Source organism: Onychomys torridus, chromosome 8, assembly GCF_903995425.1.
Source record: "Onychomys torridus chromosome 8, mOncTor1.1, whole genome shotgun sequence".
In the NCBI taxonomy this organism is placed as follows: domain Eukaryota; kingdom Metazoa; phylum Chordata; class Mammalia; order Rodentia; family Cricetidae; genus Onychomys; species Onychomys torridus.
The window spans coordinates 88,275,105-88,284,143 of record NC_050450.1 but is presented as its reverse complement, the minus strand read 5'-3'; positions in this window follow the sequence as shown (position 1 = coordinate 88,284,143).

The following is a 9,039-nucleotide window of genomic DNA, read 5'->3' as shown; positions in this document are numbered from 1 at the left end:
ATTATGAAAGCTTGGACTTTAGCTTAGGCTTGTTCCCAACTACTCATAACTTAATTAACCCACATTTTAAAATCTACATTCTGCCATGTGGCTCGTTACCTCATCTCTGTACTGCACATCCTGCTTCCCCTGTGTCTCGCTAGTGACTCTGCCTTTCTTCTCCCCAGAGTCTTCTCTGCCCGGAAGTCCCTTCTATTCTTTCCTGCCTAGCTATTGGCCTTTCAGCTCTTTATTACACCAATCAGAGCAATACATCCTCACGCCGTATAAACAAATATTCTGCAACATTTTCCCCCTTTTTGCCTAAATAAAAAGGAAAGGTTTTAACTCTAATATAGTAAAACTATATACAATAAGAACAATTACTAAGTAAGAATTACATTCACAATGTCCAGTCCATTTGTATTAGGCAAATTCAGAGAAAATACTCCATTACCTATCCTATCTTGATGAGTCCAAAGTTTTATACCTAAACCACTTTCTATCATAACTTGTATTACTATCCAAAAAAAAATCTTTTTAGACCTTAAAACATTTTCTTAGATAAACAACTTAAGCTTTTGTGTTTCTCAACCTTATAAACTTTACATCTCTCTCTTTTTTTTCAGAGCTGAGGACCAAACCCAGGGCCTTGCACTTGCTAGGCAAGCACTCTACCACTGAGGTAAATCCTCAACCCCATCTTTACATCTCTTATGTAAGTTTCTTTTTTGGATTTGGTAACAAGGAAAACTGTAAAACTATAACTATCTATTCTTCAACCCCATCAAAGATCTGAGAAGGATATAATATTACCTGAGTAAATAGGAAGTGCAGAGCCTGCAGCTTCCAAAACTACAGAAATGATAGAAATAACCCAAGGTTCCTCTGCAATGTTGGGGCATCCATCTTCAGCCTACAGGTCTAGAATGTCTGACAGACTTTTCCGTGAAGCAGAAATTTTGAAGGACTGCATTATCTGTCTTGGCAAAGTTTGGCAGTCCTTTCTTTGTGTCCTGCTTGTCCAATTTGGACAGCATATGGTCAGCAGTTGAGGCAAGGGCAGTTTCTTGTTCCATGGATAGCTTTTTCCAAAAAGAAAGCAGACTCCATATGGAGGTTCTTCGATGCTTATCATCCTTTTTTGAAGTAGATTTGTGCTGCCAGGAGCAGATCTATCTCACTGTCAAGAAAAGCCTTATGTTATTAAGACATCTTTTTTTTCTTTTCTTTTCTTTTCTTTTCTTTTCTTTTTTTTTTGGCCAGAGCTGAGGATCGAACCCAGGGCCTTCTGCTTGCTAGGCAAGCGCTCTATCACTGAGCTAAATCCCCAACCCCCTACATTTTTTTGTTTTGTTTTGTTTGGAGACAGGGTTTCTCTGTGTAGCTTTGTGCCTTTCCTGGAACTCACTTGGTGGTAGCCCAGGCTGGCCTCGAATTCACAGAGATCTGCCTGGTTCTGCTTCCCGAGTGTTGGGATTAAAGGCATGAACCACCACCACCTGGCTACATTTTAAAAAAAGATTTATTTATTTATTATGTATACAGCATGTATGACTGTACACCAGAAGAGGGCACCAGATCTCATTACAGATGGTTGTGAGCCACCATGTGGTTGCTGGGAATTGAACTCAGGACCTTTGGAAGAACAGTCAGTGCTCTTAACCTCTGAGTCATCTCTCCAGCCCTACCTTACATTTTTAAATTATCCTAAATAGTTTATAACTTTTATGGACTAGAACTATAAATGAGCTGCATAGGTACAATACCTTAAATAAGAGTAGAAACATGGGCTGGAGAGATGGCTCAGCAGTTAAGAGCACTGGCTGCTCTTCCAGAGGTCCTGAGTTCAATTCCCAGCAACCACATGGTGGCTCACAACTATCTGTAATGGGATCTGGCGCCCTCTTCTGGTGTGCAGGCATACATGCAGGCAGAACACTGTATACTTAATAAATAAATAAATCTAAAAAAACCCTCTTCTTAAAAAAAGAGTAGAGTGATGGCGCACACCTTGAATCCCAGCACTCGGGAGGCAGAGCCAGGCAGATCTCTGTGAGTTCGAGGCCAGCCTGGTCTACAGAGTAAGATTCAGAACAGGTACCAAAACTACACAGAGAAACTCTGTCTCGAAAAACAAATAAACAGGGGTTGGGGATTTAGCTCAGTGGTAGAGCACTTGCCTAGCTAGCACAAGGCCCTGGGTTTGATCCTCAGCTCCAGAAAAAAAGAAAGAAAGAAAGAAAGAAAGAAAGAAAGAAAGAAAGAAAGAAAGAAAGAAAAACAAACAACAAAAAAGAAAAGAAAAAAGAGTAGAAACATATATACAGAATGTTATAACAAAATATCTTAAATTTGTATCAATATACAAAAATCCATACCAATGTAAAATATTTGCAATTAATAGTTGTTTTTTAGTTTAAAAGTAGATTCAACAATCTACCCTTTTATCCTATAATTTCTATATTCCCCCACTTTAAAAAATCCTTTTATAAAAAGATCCCTGAATCTAATCTCCTCCCTGACCATGACTAATAACAACTTGTAACCAACCCCCCTAAAAGTTGATAAACATCCACAGCCCACTGAATGACCAAAAAACCACCCACTCCACCTCTGGGGAATGTGGGTGTCATGTTCTCTATACTATTTCCTGCTGCCTTTAGGGGACCCTGAAAAAAATTGGGCTAATGATCAAGTCCTGGAAGAGCTATCTGAATTACTTTTTATTTAGTCTCTGTGTGATGGGAAAGTGTAGCACTTATCTGAATTCTTGCCTGGAGTAGTCTGTGAGGCTGGACCATCTCAGCTAGCAGCTTTGAAGTTGTTCTGGATGCAGAATTGGGAGGAAACTGCAACAGAGGCTTTCTGAGAGACTGGATCACCTGGGCTACTTGTCTTTATTGATGTCTGGTCCTTTTGTCCAGAGAACACACAAGTTTTTAAAGATAACATACATATCTGCATTAACACAAGTATGGAATGTGCAGTGTGCATGAGTCAGCTAAAGGTGATTTTCTATTCTATGTTTGAGCAGGCAAGAGGCACCTGCCAACTTTATCAGTCTATTTGGATTATAAAACCAAACTGTCACGAGGACTCTGCAACCAACAAGATTTATCATGTCTCATCCAGTCTCAGAGCTGTTCTCATATAGAGGGATCAGCATATATACCACCTGTCTTGTCGTTTTTCTTTCTTTTTTCTTATGTCTATAGCTGAGATTTTCAGGAGGTCTCCCCCAACCAACCTCGTCGTTATTAAATTTGAAGGAATCCATAGCTTTTTGTTTCCTGTAGAAACAGATGCATAACCTCTCCCCCAACACAATATATTTCCTGACTTCTATTCTGAAATTAAGATATCTCCAAATATACTGGCTGGTTTAATTCAGCAGCTCTTTCCACAATCCAGTGTCTCTCAGCAGCTGCACTCTTTGCTCATTAGCATTTAAAATATTTAAAGTTAACAAAGTACTATATATGATCCACATGCCCTGTGTGATGGTATTTCCCATCCTTATATGGCTTATTACTTTTATATTACCTTATACTCTCTCTTTAAAGACTTTATTAGTTTTAAACTCTTTATTTTTTATGACTGTCTATACCCATTTTTGTAGCAGCCAGATGAAATAATTACCTAATTTGTTCTAGTATAATAAAAGCTTGGAAGTCAGAAATTGAGGTAAAGACCTGAAAAATCTGAGGAAAATGGAGTGATTGGCTGACCCTCTCTCCACATTCTCTGGCACCTCCAGCACCAGAAAATCCCCTGAATTCTCTTTCTGTCCTCTCTAGCCGCCCTGCAAACTCATCCAAGAACTTTATGGCTGATCCTGGTCAGCCAATCACTGACTCTGTCCTAGATTCAAGGTTGCTTTATTGACACAGTGGATTGGCTGTATGGACAATTCTCATGCAAAAAGTTTCCTTTTCTTTCTTCAGCATCTAAGCACATTTTAAAGCACACTATAACCCGTTCAGAGGTTTTCTCCGCCTGGACCTGACTTTATGTGCATCTGCAGCCTTCTCTGGCCACATGAGCCAAATCTTAAACTGTCAGGACAGCTGCCCCTTGGCTAGCTTAGCGCATGGTGTGCTGACAGCTGGCTCAGTCCTCTTCGGGTCCTCAGGCAACACTTAGAGCAGTTCCTACCCGAACCAGCTCTGGTTGGCACTGGGGCAGGTGCCTGAACCTAGTGCTGAGTAGTGCTCAGCTGGGCAGCACTGCCTCTTAAAGGAGCTGCCACAAGTTCTCCGGCATTCTGTGGATATACATGACCCCCACATTGGGTGCCATTAGTAGTTGTACTTTCTCATCAGGACCACCAGCCTGTAAATAATGATGTGGAGACTTACTATTATGAGAGCTTGACCTTCAGCTTAGGCTTGTTTCCAACTAGCATTTATAACTTTATTAACATATATATATGTGTGTGTGTGTGTGTGTGTGTGTGTGTGTGTGTGTGTGTGTGTTTTGAGCTGAGGACCAAACCCAGGGCCTTGTGCTTGCTAGGCAAGCTCTCTACCACTGATCTAAATCTCCAACCCCAACCCATATTTTTAAATCTATGTTCTGCCATGTGGCTTGTTGCCTCATTGCCACACTGCACATCCTGCTTCCCCTGCGACTCACTGGTGACTCTGCCTTTCTTCTCTCTAGAGTCCTCTCGCTGCCCGGAAGTCCTGACTGTTCTCTCCTGCCTAGCTACTGGCCGTTCAACTCTTGATTACACCATTCACACATCTTCACACAGTGTAAACCAATATTCTACAACAAATTTCCATTGCACTAGGTTTCCACCTTGTCCCCCAAGTGCCCCCCAGTTCCAATAGTTTCTCCCAGTATTTACCCCCCACTTGATTCCTCCTGTTCCCAACCCCACTGCCCCCACCATTTCTTATTTCTTGTTACCCCAAAGACCTCTTCCCAGATGTATGTTCTGTCAGGAGCACAAACCCCAGTCCTGGTCTTCCTGCTGTTGGCCAGGCTCCCAGTCTGTGGGTGGCACCATCATTCTCAGACGGTCCTTCTCCTGTCCCCCAACTCGGCTGGGTGGCTCCGAGACAATGGATACTTGTCGCCACCCCTCTCCTGTCTCACATGCTTTCCTTACCTAAGGACTGTGGTCATATATCCTGTGCCAAAACTCAAGGACTCACACTTCGTACCTTGGCTGTCCAGGAACTCCCTTTGTAGCTCAGGCTGGCCTCGAACTCACAGAGATCCACCTGCCTCTGCCTCCCGAGTTCTGGGATTACAGGCGTGCGCCACCACTGCCCTGCCACACTTCATATCCTTAAGTGACTCCCTTGTGACCTGTATTTGGTATCTCCTGAATTACCTTTTATTCTGCGGGTAACCTCACTCCAAATTGAGTCTGGAGGCCGTCCTTATGCCTTTTCCTTTCTGAGTCCCCGGGAGCCCCAGCCACGACCTGTTTGACTCAACCCAGGAGATTTAGAATTTCAGGGCTTAAATGGAGTCATAGAACAGGCGCACTTCCTGCGGCGCCCACACGATGGCAGCACAGACCAGGTTTGGAGACGACTTCTGCTGCCTGGTCTGGAGCTCAGGGACAGCTACTGGGCTCCAGAGGCGTGTGGCACAATCCTTCTCTAAGGCTGGGGGACCTTAGGGTGGGGGCAGGGGCATCAAGCTTGGGGTTGTGTGTCTGTGGACCGACTAGGAAAGGGCCTACCGTGGAGTTGAGACAAACGTCTCCAAATATTGGGTCACACGCTCTTCTCCACTCCCTGTGGTTTTTCCCAAGAGCAAGACAAGGTAAGTAGGGCTGATGATTCCAGGTCCACACACATTTTCTTCCTTTCTAGAATCCTGTGGCTGACCACGGACAGGAGGAAGCCCCGATTCTCAGGCGGCCCTGTTCCCATCTAAGGCCCTTTCCATTCATTTTCCCCGTCAGCGAAAACAACCCAGCTCAGCAATTCTTGCTCAGCGAGTAAGGACTCCAGGCATCAAGCTTGTAGACCTCAGTTCTGTCCTGCCAGTCAACACCATGAAAGGTGATGAACGACTTCTGCAAGCTGCCCTCGGATCTCCACAAGACACCGTGGCGCATGCGCGTACACACACACACACACACACACACACACACACACACACACACACGCAATACAGTTAAAATGCGTGAAAAAATTCTTGCTGTATGGCCTTGGACAGGTTCCTTGTGCCTCTGGGGACAGCGGCCAACCTGTGCAGGGAGGGTCACTCCTCTGGAGGGCGGATGTCGGGCATCCCTCAAGTGACAAGTGGACCTGCAGCCGCCTGCACCTCACAGCTGTCATTCCTGAGGTCCTGAGAGAGATGCCAGTGTGGTCCTGACCCCAGGATCTGCCTGATCAGAGGGAAAACACCCAAACAGACTCAAAGAGGTTAGAGGCTTATTTAGGGGTACAGGGGCCTCAGGGCCGGCACTGTAGCCGCTCACCTTCGGGACCTATGGAGGTGTCCAGCAGCCTGACAAGTTGGTACATTAGCCAGGCAAAGACACAGGGAAACTGTGCCTACAGAGGTCAGAGGTGACAAGTGCCAGCAAGTTGCCGAAAGACAACCACATGGCAGGAACACGGGGTGGCACAGCCAATGGGTAGCTGAGTCTAGAGAGAAAGAAGGCTCAGGTAAACTGAGGCTCCTGAGCCGGGAATGCACCAGGTGGAAGGGTCTGCCCTAGCTCAAGAGTCACAAGGAGCCACTGTGTATTCTGGGAAGAGGCCGGGTCCATTGTATTCTTTGGGACCACCCGCTCACTGACTACAGCTCTGACAGCTGAGGAGCCTTCCTTCTGGGAGCATCCCGACCACAGGCTCTTCTGGCCCTCGGGGTACACACAGGCAGAACCCCACTCCTGCCCCAGGACAGCCCTCATCCTGGGGTAACCGAAAAGCAGACCCCCAGCAGGTGCAGCCTTCCTAGCAGGTGGGAGAGCACAGGCTCTGGGTGTGAATCTCACCAGCTGTGCAGCCATGGGTTTGTTTCTTAACTTCTCTGAGCCTCCATTCTCTGCCCTGTAAAGGAGGTGTGGAAAGCCAGCTGTGGGGTCATCCCTTGACATCCCAGTGCTGAGGAGACCTACTCCATGAGTCACAGGCCAACCAAGAAACATGGTGGACAGCACGGGTGTGGTCCTCGAGCTCCACACACATGCACACACATGTGCAATACACACACACACACACACACACACACACACACACACAAGCAAGAGTTCTGTGGGCTTTGGCGGTACTCGTGGGAGAGGGGCTGTGTTGGAAGTACTCCGCACTAGCAGCAGTAGATGTTGATACTGGCAGACCTTTTCCTGAACAGTTCCTAGGAGTCCACGTTCTGTATTTTCAAATGTGCCACCAAGAACTGACAGTTCGTTCTGGAAGAGTGGGCTCCCCTTCCTCAGTTTCCCCATCTATAAGAGAAAGAAATCTGATAAGGGGCCTGAACGGCCTCATCCGATCCAACGCGCTCAACTCCTGCTGGCTGTCCTGCCCAGGACATGTAAGATGGCCACCCACCCCCTCGCCCACCCACCTGCCCCTCCCCCGAACAGGGAGCTTGCTCTTCACAATGGGAAACACAGTGGTCCTCACGTATCCTTCCCACTGCCCCTGACTTCTCCTGACTCAAGTGACACTCAGAGGAGCCAAGCCACCTGGGGGGGGGGGGGGGACCCGCCCTCTACCGCCGGCCCCGCCCCCTGCCGCCGGCCCGCCCTTCTGCCGCCTGTCCCGCCCCCTCTGCCGCCCCGCACCGCCCCTCTGCCGCCCGCCCCGCCCTCTCTGCCACCCGCCCCTCCCCTCTCCGCCCCGCACCGCCCCCCCCTGCCGCCCCGCACCGCCCCCTGCCGCCCCTCTCCGCCGCGCACCGCCCATCTCTGCCGCACCGCTCCGCCCTCTGCTGCCCACACCGCCCGCCCATCTCCGCACCGCCCCTCTCCGCACCGCTCCGCACCGCCCCCTGCCGCCCGCCCCGCCCCTTCTGCCGCCCGCCCCTCCCCTCTCCGCCCCGCCCCCTCTGCCGCCCGCCCCGCCCCCTCTGCCGCCCGCCCCTCCCCTCTCCGCCCCGCCCCCTCTGCCGCCCGCCCCGCCCTCTGTCGGCCTCACCTCCCCTCTGCCGCCCCGCCCCTCTGCCGCCCCGCACCGCCCGCCTCTCTCCGCCCCGCCCCCTCTGCCGCCCGCACCGCCCCCTGCCGCCCCGCACCGCCCCCTCTGCCGCCCCGCACCGCCCCCTCTGCGGGCCGCACCGCCCGCCCCTCTCCGCACCGCCCCGCACCGCCTCCTGCCGCCCCACACGCCCCTTCCTAGGCTCTCCCCTGGACTCTGCCTGGTGCCTCAGTTCCCACTCCACCTGTGTCCAGTCTCTGCTGGGAAGGACAGGAGCGGCTGCTCCTTCCAGATGTGGTGTGTGCCCAGCCCTTTGGCACACTCACACACTCACGCCTCATATGCAGTAGCTTAGTCCTTGATTCCGAGCAGTTTCCACGTGCGCCAGGCCAGTGCCCGAGGAGAACGGCCCTAGGAAGCTCTTGTTCACTTCCGCTCCCACACAGCCCCAGTGCCCCAGGCTCCCCCTGCCTTCCTGACTGTCAGCTTACCTTGTCCCTCCCCTGAGCCCGCTCAGAGCCCTGGCTAATCCCTGTAACCTGGATCCACAACCAGGTTCTCAGGACACACACCTTTTTGTTCCCAATGGACTGCCTGACACTTGACAGGGGCTAAACACTAGTTGAGTGAATGAATGAATGAATGAATGAATGAATGAATGAACGAACGAACGAGAGTGAGTGAGTGATTACAGTTAAACCCAAAATTGCCACCCAGGACACTGGCCATCAGTTGCAAACTGTGTCAACACCCACAGACAGATGCCACCCACTTCATCCCAAGAGAACCAGCAGAGACCCACTTAGGCTCAGACAACCCCACTAGAAAACCCAATAACGGCAGGTCCAGAGAGCACAGCACCCCTGCTGGCCCCGTGGCACAACCGCCTCCCAACCTCAGGTGACAGGTCACCTGTGCCTCCACCTGACTGCAGCAGTCC